This window comes from Ctenocephalides felis, unplaced genomic scaffold, assembly GCF_003426905.1.
Source record: "Ctenocephalides felis isolate EL2017-DRISC unplaced genomic scaffold, ASM342690v1 CF-g0.4_SCAFFOLD_02622, whole genome shotgun sequence".
Taxonomy (NCBI): domain Eukaryota; kingdom Metazoa; phylum Arthropoda; class Insecta; order Siphonaptera; family Pulicidae; genus Ctenocephalides; species Ctenocephalides felis.
This window is the reverse complement of record NW_020538776.1, coordinates 10,001-18,666: the sequence shown is the minus strand read 5'-3', so window position 1 is coordinate 18,666 and position 8,666 is coordinate 10,001.

Below are 8,666 nucleotides of genomic sequence, written 5' to 3'. Positions count from 1 at the left end.
CCCCTGAAAGTTTACTTGATGTAGTCTGATGTACCCGTAAGTTACTGATTTCAAAAAGCCGGAAAATGTTTTTAACCTGTTTCGATCATGATTCTAGGTTAGGCTTACTCGCAAATGTCCCCTGAAAGTTTACTTGATGTAGTCTGATGTACCCGTAAGTTACTGATTTCAAAAAGCCGGAATATGTTTTTAACCTGTTTCGATGCATGATTTAGGTTAGGCTTACTCGCAAATGTTCCCTGAAAGTTTACTTGATGTAGTCTGATGTACCCGTAAGTTACTGATTTCAAAAAGCCGAAATGTTTTTAACTGTTTCGGTGCATGATTCTAGGTTAGGCTCACTCGCAAATGTCCCCTGAAAGTTTACTTGATGTAGTCTGATGTACCCGTAAGTTACTGATTTCAAAAAGCCGGAAGATGTTTTTAACCTGTTTCGATGCATGATTCTAGGTTAGGCTTACTCGCAAATGTCCCCTGAAAGTTTACTTGATGTAGTCTGATGTACCCGTAAGTTACTGATTCCAAAAGCCGGAAAATTTTTTACCCTGTTTCGATGCATGATTCTAGGTTAGGCTTACTCGCAAATGTCCCCTGAAAGTGTACTTGATGTAGTCTGATGTACCCGTAAGTTACTGATTTCAAAAAGCCGGAACATGTTTTTAACCTGTTTCGATGCATGATTCTAGGTTAGGCTTACTCGCAAATGTCCCTGAAAGTTACTTGATGTAGTCTGATGTACCGTAAGTTATGATTTCAAAAAGCCGGAAAATGTTTTTAACCTGTTTCGATGCATGATTCTAGGTTAGGCTTACTCGCAAATGTCCCCTGAAAGTTTACTTGATGTAGTCTGATGTACCCGTAAGTTACTGATCTCAAAAAGCCGGAAAATGTTTTTAACCTGTTTCGATGCATGATTCTAGGTTAGGCTTACTCGCAAATGTCCCCTGAAAGTTTACTTGATGTAGTCTGATGTACCCGTAAGTTACCGATTTCAAAAAGCCGGAAAATGTTTTTAACCTGTTTCGATGCATGATTCTAGGTTAGGCTTACTCGCAAATGTCCCCTGAAAGTTTACTTGATGTAGTCTGATGTACCCGTAAGTTACTGATTTCAAAAAGCCGGAAAATGTCTTTAACCTGTTTCGATGCATGATTCTAGGTTAGGTTTACTCGCAAATGTCCCCTGAAAGTTTACTTGATGTAGTCTGATGTACCCGTAAGTTATGATTTTTCAAAAAGCCGGAAATGTTTTTAACCTGTTTCGATGCATGATTCTAGGTTAGGCTTACTCGCAAATGTCCCCTGAAAGTTTACTTGATGTAGTCTGATGTACCCGTAAGTTACTGATTTCAAAAAGCCGGAAAATGTTTTTAACCTGTTTCGATGCATGATTCTAGGTTAGGCTTACTCGCAAATGTCCCCTGAAAGTTTACTTGATGTAGTCTGATGTACCCGTAAGTTACTGATTTCAAAAAGCCGGAAAATGTTTTTAACCTGTTTCGATGCATGATTCTAGGTAAGGCTTACTCGCAAATGTCCCCTGAAAGTTTACTTGATGTAGTCTGATTTACCCGTAAGTTACTGATTTCAAAAAGCCGAAAAATGTTTTTAACCTGTTTCGATGCATGATTCTAGGTTAGACTTACTCGCAAATGTCCCCTGAAAGTTTACTTGATGTAGTCTGATGTACCCGTAAGTTACTGATTTCAAAAAGCCGGAAAATGTTTTTAACCTGTTTCGATGCATGATTCTAGGTTAGGCTTACTCGCAAATGTTCCCTGAAAGTTTACTTGATGTAGTCTGATGTACCCGTAAGTTACTGATTTCAAAAAGCCGGAAAATGTTTTTAACCTGTTTCGATGCATGATTCTAGGTTAGGCTTACTCGCAAATGTCCCCTGAAAGTTTACTTGATGTAGTCTGATGTACCCGTAAGTTACTGATTTCAAAAAGCCGGAAAATGTTTTTAACCTGTTTCGATGCATGATTCTAGGTTAGGCTTACTCGCAAATGTCCCCTGAAAGTTTACTTGATGTGTTTGAAATTATATATAAATACTGAATATTTTGTTAAAAAGGAAATAAATATACTGAATATTTTATTATAAAAGAATCGAAATATTTATAGGTTGGAAGTTACTAATTATTTAGAGTATATTACAAAAATTAAATAAAAATAGCAACTTGCACGTATTTTGCACATTGACAACTTACACGTATAATGCAAATTGACAACTTGCACGCATTCTGCAAATTGACAACTTGCACGTATTTTACACATTGACAACTTGCACGCATTTTGCATTATAGTTAACTTATACGTACTTTGCTTATTAGCAACTTGTACGCATTTCCAAGAAATTTAGCAAAAAACATTCTTCCTATTTAGAATTTAATGAATTATATCATATATTTATATTCAAAAATTATGAAAAGTTTCTCTTAAAAACATATATTTCGTAAACTTACAAAATATTTATAACTATTCTCTTGACATTTTGGTTATTGAAAGAAATAATGAATATTTCTAGTATTGGAATTTGTCGTTTACGTGCACGTTGTACAAAATAGCTAGGTAGATACCGAAGAAGTGTCACATGTACAGCATGTACAAGTTTTCGACTGTCAAGCCTACTGATTGTGGCATGCTGCAATGCGACGGCTTAAGGCTTATGCTCTAATAGCGTGGGGTGACGTCAAGCCAACATGACGAATCCCCAAGCCAAGGGCTGAGTCTCAACGGATCGCAGCGTGGTAACTGCTCTGCCGAGTACAACACCCCGCCAGGTACCTAAGTCGTTTACAAACGATTCCGAGTCTCTACATCGAACTAGTAACCCATGATCGACCGCTATAGGCAAGACAGATATAACGGACGGATATCGCCCCTGTCCAGCGCCTCATTCGGCTAAAAATGGCTCGTGCGATAAACGGCGTGTGCCGAATACCTAATAAATCATATTGTATTGAGCCTTTCGACTCACGAGACTCCTAGAGATATCGTTGCTTACTTTTTCTAGAAAGGATACGGCCTTAGAGGCGTTCAGGCATAATCCCACGGATGGTAGCTTCGCACCACCGGCCGCTCGACCGAGTGCGTGAACCAAATGTCCGAACCTGCGGTTCCTCTCGTACTGAGCAGGATTACTATCGCAACGACGATTCATCAGTAGGGTAAAACTAACCTGTCTCACGACGGTCTAAACCCAGCTCACGTTCCCTATTTGTGGGTGAACAATCCAACGCTTGGCGAATTCTGCTTCGCAATGATAGGAAGAGCCGACATCAAAGGATCAAAAAGCAACGTCGCTATGAACGCTTGGCTGCCACAAGCCAGTTATCCCTGTGGTAACTTTTCTGACACCTCTTGCTGAAAACTCTTCAAGCCAAAAGGATCGATAGGCCATGCTTTCGCAGTCCCTGTGCACACTGAACAACGGATCAAGCCAGCATTTGCCCTTTTGCTCTACGCGAGGTTTCTGTCCTCGCTGAGCTGGCCTTAGGACACCTGCGTTATTATTTGACAGATGTACCGCCCCAGTCAAACTCCCCGCCTAGCAGTTTCCTCGAATCATATCTCGCTAGAGTATTGTTGGCGATCGGCGCAATGGCTCACACCACTCTTATGCGCTTGGCTCTAGAAAACCGTGACAGTCGGAACGCAAGTTTTCGACGCACGCTTTCCGCCCAATCGAGTAAGTAAAGAAACGATGAAAGTAGTGGTATTTCACCGACGATATTACTATCTCCCACTTATGCTACACCTTACATGTCTCCTTACAATGCCAGACTAGAGTCAAGCTCAACAGGGTCTTCTTTCTAATTTTTTTCCCTTGGCCGCTAGATTTTTCCAAGCCCGTTCCCTTGGCAGTGGTTTCGCTAGAAAGTAGATTTCATTCATTCATTATTATTCTTATTCCATATAGCTCGAGCTTTCACTCATTGCTATGTAGCGTCTACTTAATAATTGTTTATTTCTCAAATTTAAATATTATATTTGTGGGTATTGTGCAGGACCTTTGGGCGTCAGTGGGCTGACGTTTCCATCCCTAACCACGTGGAGGCGGTCCTGCCTTTCTAGCTTTAGTTTTGATTTAGGTTTTAGCTTTGGTTTTGCACTGCATTTCTGGTTTTAATGGCTTGTGCTGCAAAAGCAACAAGCCCCAGGTAATTGGCTTTGGTTTCCAGGTACACATTGAAGTTTGTGTTCCCTGCTATTTCAAAGAGACTTTGCCTTCTTAATTCATCATATCTGTCGCACATGACCAGCATGTGCGCGCTTGTCTCGCTTTCTCCACAGAAGGGACATTTGTCGTCTTCTGTGGCGCCCCTTGTGTAAAGTGTGTGCCTAAACGGACCGTATCCGGTCAGAATATACACGCACTCCCTACTGGTTTTAAACCACTTGTTCCTTGTAGCGTTTGTTATATCGCCAATGAAACCGTAGGTTATCCTACCCGTATTTGCCAATTCCCATCTTTTCTGCCATTCCAGCTTTATTGCTTCATTTATCATTTTAACCTCTAGATTGAGGGTTCCCTGCTTGGGTTCGCTATTGGGTTGTAATTATAATTGTTCCAGCTAATTTTCTCATTCTTTTTACAAGGTTTATGATGCCTTGTTGTGTAATTTCTAGGTCTAGTGGCATTTTGCCACTTATTGTTTGTAATGCATTTGTTGCGGTGGTACGGCACGCCTTGGTGAGTGTCAGCAGAATTATTCTTTGCGCGGCGTTCAAGTTTCTAAGGTTGTGCATGTGGGACGACTCGTCGAACCACGCAGCAGCGCCGTATGTTGCTATAGGTATTACCACTGCTTTGTACAAAGTGTCAAGGGTGCCTCTTTTAAGGCCCCATTCCTCCTTTGCAACCCTCCTGATTTTCAGGATGAAGCTGACTAGTTTCTCCCTCAGAAACTTAGTGTGCGCTACAAAGTTTAACCTGTTATCTATAGTAATTCCCAAGTATCGTACTTCTTTTGCATATTTCAGACTATTGTTGTCAACTTTAATGATCGGTTGTCTGCCTTCATTAAATTTGCCCTTTATCATCATTGCGACAGTTTTTCCACTGCTGACTCTCACTTTATGCGTCACGCACCAGTCCTCAACGCATTTAAGAGCCATAGTACCAGTTCTCTCCAGATCATTTCTGGAGTTTCCTTTAATTATTAACGCCAAGTCATCTGCGTATGCAACGGGCTCTACAGTTTCTCCTAGCTGAGCTAGACCGTCTAGAAGAACGTCCATGCAGAAGTTCCATGCAACAGGACCAATTATTGATCCTTGTGGACATCCCTTCTGCATGCTTCTTCCAACCTTCTTTGTGTTGCCTCTTACATAGGCGCTTCGCCTTTTAAAGTAGTCCTTGACTATATTTACCATATGGCTGCTGCAGTTTGCCTGCGTCAGCCTATGTGTGATGGCGGGCCACCACAGGTTATCGAAGGCACCTTCAATATCCACAAATATAGCAAGTACATACTTCATATTCGTTGCCATGCATTTTCTAAACGTTAGCAGTGCGTCCTCCGTAGAGACGCCTGCCTTAAAGCCAAATTGTCGTGCATTGCACATGTTCATTTCTGTATAGTTTGTCTTAATACGCTCTACGAGTATTTTCTCGTAGATCTTTCCCATCACTGGCAGAAGGGCAATTGGACGGTATGATTTGGCAAGCCTTCTGTTTTTGCTCCCTCGTTTGGGAATTAGACATAGGTTTGCCTGTTTCCAATCGGTAGGAAAACTGCCATCTTGGAAGCATTTATTTAGTGTACTAAGGATTGCTAGTTTGTTATGACTCCATAATTTTTTAATTATTTCGCCAGTGAAGCCGTCTTCTCCTGGGGCTTTTTTGTCTTTTAGTTTTAGTAATGCCCGTTCTACATCGACAGAGTCGATGATTGGTTCGAGGTTCTGGTTTCGATATTGGCGTATATTTTCTCTAATTTTAATATGATCAGCGTTCTCTTGCTGATCGTCTGTAGGCAGGCACTTTTTAAGAAGGACGTTTACAGTTTCTTCCCATGTTTCACTGAAGTTCCCGGAAGGGAGTTCTAGTGAGCATAGAGAAGCCTTCTTGTTTATTTTATCGCATACAATTTTGTATACTATACTCCAGGGACCTTCGTTACCAACGCTTGTCACAAAGTCTCTCCATGAGGTTGTTTTACGTTCTCTAATTTCTCTGACATAGTTATTTCTTGCCCTTTTGTATGCCTGCATTTTGATTGGTACGTCATCAACACATAGTCTCTTGGCCCGCAAGAGACACTTTTTGGTTCTATAAATTCCGGCCTTAGACAAGTCAGCTCCTCCGACCACCATGGCATGACCTTGCTTCCGGCTTTCCTTTTGGGCATGGATTTGTCACAGATTGCTTTTAGCTTTCTGTTAAATATCTTAATAGCCCTATTTGGGTCTAACCTCTGCAGAGACTCCAGACTTTGTTGGTCGAATTCCCTCTCCACCAGTTCCCCGAACCTGTCCCACTTAGCCTTTCTTGTGTTATAGCCTGTTTGGTTCTTTATTTGCCTTGTGACTGATGCTTCGAGCACTATTTCAAATGTTAAAAGGCTGTGATCACTGGTGGTCGCTATATCACTCACATTCCAGTTGATCACTTTTGAAGACATATTCGAGGTTGTAAGTGTTACGTCTATATTTGTGTCCCCAGCTTCACTTTGGTATGTGTAGTTGTGACTAGGCTCATTCAAAACAACTAGGTTATTAGAGGCGATCCACTCCTCTAGTTCCTTACCTCTGCTATCCAGAGTTTTCGAAAACCACATACCAGATTTTGCATTTGCGTCTGTTGTGACTATGATGCGGCGGCCGGCCAGGTTCCTGAGGATTCTGTCCAGCTTTCGCAGGAAGATACTTATGTCGACTGAAAACTGCATGTAGCAGTTTACGAGATACAAGCTTTCTTTACAAGTACATATCTCTACGCACATTATATGATCACATTCCAGCTCTGTCCTTTGAAAGATATCGTATTCTCCGTCTCTTACTACGATTGCAACCCAAGGATTGGTCGTTTCCGGTTGTAGCACTCTCAGTCCTGCTGAGGTGTACCCTTTTATCATGCCCCTTATTGAGTAAGGTTCTTGAATACAGAGTATGTCAAGTCCTAACTGATGAAAAATAAGTTCTAGGTTGGCTGCTGCGGATTTAGACCTTTGTGCGTTAACTTGGGTTGCTTTTAGTCCCATGAAATTTTATTTTTGTAAATTTGAAGCTGTTTCTCGTACTCAGGACATAACTTCCAAGTCACCTTGTGGCCTGTCTCCTTGCGTTTATTTCTTACGCAGTTTACGCATTTTGCGTCTTGATCTTTGGAGCAGTCACTCGTGGTGTGCTCACTGCTGCCACAATTCTCACATACAGGTTTCTCGACTCTGCATACTCTCGCTATGTGTCCATATGCATGACACTTATAGCAACGAGGAATTTTTACATACTCGCTGAGCCTGTATGTACGCCAGTCCATGTAGACTCTGCCCTCGTTGAGTAGTCTACTGGCGTGCTTTCCGGGTAATTGGATTACCCAGTTGTTTTTACCAAATTTTGTTCTGAATTTGGTTACCACTTTGCACTCCTTTCTTAGAAGCTCTGCCTCTGCTTCCTCTAGGTGTTCAAAGTTTTTCAGAATTAGACAGTCCAGGAAGTTTTCTTCCTGGCAGTCCTCTTCTACATCATACATAATTATTTGTGGTTGTAGCTTTTTGGGCTCTTCCACAACTAATTTTTGCGCACTTAAATTTGCTCTCTTAATTATTTCTATATCTCGCTTTGTTTGAAACTCTAAGACAACTCCTTTGTTTCGGAGTTGCCGTATGCCTCTGACTTTTATTAGCTTACTAATATCTTTAAGACCAGTTTTTACGTGGTCTTTTTTTACGTGATAGGGACAGTGGGAATCTCGTTAATCCATTCATGCGCGTCACTAGTTAGATGACGAGGCATTTGGCTAAATCTGTCCCAGTGTCGGGATAGTTAAGAGAGTCATAGTTACTCCCGCCGTTTACCCGCGCTTGCTTGAATTTCTTCACGTTGACATTCAGAGCACTGGGCAGAAATCACATTGCGTCAACAACCGCTAGGGCCATCGCAATGCTTTGTTTTAATTAGACAGTCGGATTCCCCTAGTCCGTGCCAGTTCTGAGCTGACCGTTGAATGGCGGCCGAAGAGTACGACTGACCGACCGAAGCCGGCACAGAAACCTCGCAGCAAGAAAGATCCGCGGGGGGCCTAGACACGGGACCGAGCTCGGATCTAAGTCACAAGAACAATTTCACCTCGCCCAGGCCCGGCACATCGGCCTACGCCCGCTTCCCAACCAAGCCCGGCACGCCCCGATCCTCAGAGCCAATCCTTATCCCGAAGTTACGGATCCAATTTGCCGACTTCCCTTACCTACATTTATCTATCGACTAGAGGCTCTTCACCTTGGAGACCTGCTGCGGATATGGGTACGAACCGGCGCGACACCTACCGTGGCCCTCTCCTGGATTTTCAAGGTCCGAGGGGAAGATACGGACACCGCCGCAACTGCGGTGCTCTTCGCGTTCCAAACCCTATCTCCCTGCTAGAGGATTCCAGGGAACTCGAACGCTCATACAGAAAAGAAAACTCTCCCCGTATCTCCCGACGGCGTCTCCAGGTCAT